A 1,766-nucleotide genomic window follows, 5' to 3' on the forward strand; every position below is an offset into this window, starting at 1 on the left:
GTGGTGGTTGCTGAAGGTTGAAATATTGTGAGAATTACCAAAATGTGACACAGAGACACGAAGTGAGCAAATGCTGTTGGAAAAATGGCGCCGATAGACTTGCTCGATGCAGGGTTGCCACAAACCTTCAATTTGTAAAAAACGCAATATCTGCAAAGCGCAATAAAACGAGGTATGCCTGTATTTGACAATCAAAAGGGTTTGGACAAAAATTTTTTTATGTGGTGGTCACATTCTCCCGTATATGAGCAAATACAGTAATGCCCACATCTAAACAGAGTGAGAAAAGAGGTCATTGGAGCAATTAACTCAGTTTAAGTAAATAGGGTGCTTAAGTCCAACTTGTGTAGTATTCTAGTAATACGCTGAAATCTGCCTATACTTACTGATCAGTTTTGTTTACCATTTTCATTAGCACATTTTGAAAGAAGAATGAAGGGACCCCCAGACTCCAGGCTTACACTCCACAAGGTCTGTGAGATAACAGCTTACCTGCTGGAAGACAACACCATACCATCAATCCTATCCCTTGACAACTTTAATCTCTTGCTGGCCACTTAGGCAGGGAAATTCAACAAGAGCTGAAGAACTGACGAATTGATCTGTATACCAGGAACAGTCAGGCAGCCTTGTGTTGCCTACCAGTTACAGCTATTGAGATGTGGCTGTAAATTGCCATGTCCACTTAGATAGCATTTTCCATAAGCCACTTTAGAATTAATAATTACATCATCTGCCCCAAGTCAAAGATGAAGTTGACAGGAGCACCCATTTCTCTTGACTCCTAGCCCTCTGCTTTAGCTACAAGACTCTCTTCTTTTGTCACAAGCTGTACAAAATATGTAAAGAGATGGTTTCTTCCATCTACCCCACTCCCCCTGCACCCCGCCTCAAACAACGGTCTTATATAAATCTATCCTTGCAGATAGGATAAGAAGTTATGGATTCAGGTATTGTTGGTCATGGTGAATGCTCTACGGAAGAAGTGAGTTTAAAGCAGGGATGGGCAAATTACAACCCACAGGCCAGATTCGGCCCACCAGGCACTTTCATCCAGTCCCTCGACAACCCCCAACAAATTGTGCCCTGCTCAACTCTTCCACCCACAAGGGTGGGAGCGAGGTGCTTACACCTGCCCCCAGCATATCCTATTATTCCTTGTTCCTGCCCTCATGGGCAGAAGGATGGACCCTGCTAGCACAGGGGAGGGCTCCTGCTTCAGGCTTCCCCAGCATCACGCTCCCTCTGAGCAGCAGGTAGGGAAGTTGTGGGAGGGGGCAGGGCTGCAGCTGGGTGGGACTGCAGAGAGTGGGGCTGGCTGCAGCGCAGAGTCCTTGCCCAGGGGTGTGGCAGCAGTGTGGAGCTCAGGTGGGCAGGGCATGGATGTGAGGAAGGAGGGGTTGGGGACCCCTTTCACAACCACCTCCCCACATTGGCGCACAGCCCTGGCAGGCAGCAGGGGGTGGCAGCAGCAGCAGGGGGAGCAGGGAGCCCTCTGCTCGGCGCTGGTGCCTGGCTCCGGCCAGCGCTGTGAGGCGGACAGCACCCGCCAGGTTGTTTGTTTCTCCACGTGGTCCCTGCACTCATGGGGCACAAGAGGGAAGCCTCACACACTGGAGTGGGGTGGGGAAAGCAGTGGCTCCAGTGCCTGGGGCTTCCCTCCTGTGCCCCACAAGTGCAGGAAGTGCCTGGGGAAACATACAGCCTAGTGTGGGCTGCGCGTCTCACTGCAACGTGTAGTACTAGCCAGAGCCAGCCACCAGCAC

This window comes from Crocodylus porosus, unplaced genomic scaffold (genome assembly GCF_001723895.1).
Source record: "Crocodylus porosus isolate Cpor-Errol unplaced genomic scaffold, CroPor_comp1, whole genome shotgun sequence".
Lineage (NCBI taxonomy): Eukaryota > Metazoa > Chordata > Crocodylia > Crocodylidae > Crocodylus > Crocodylus porosus.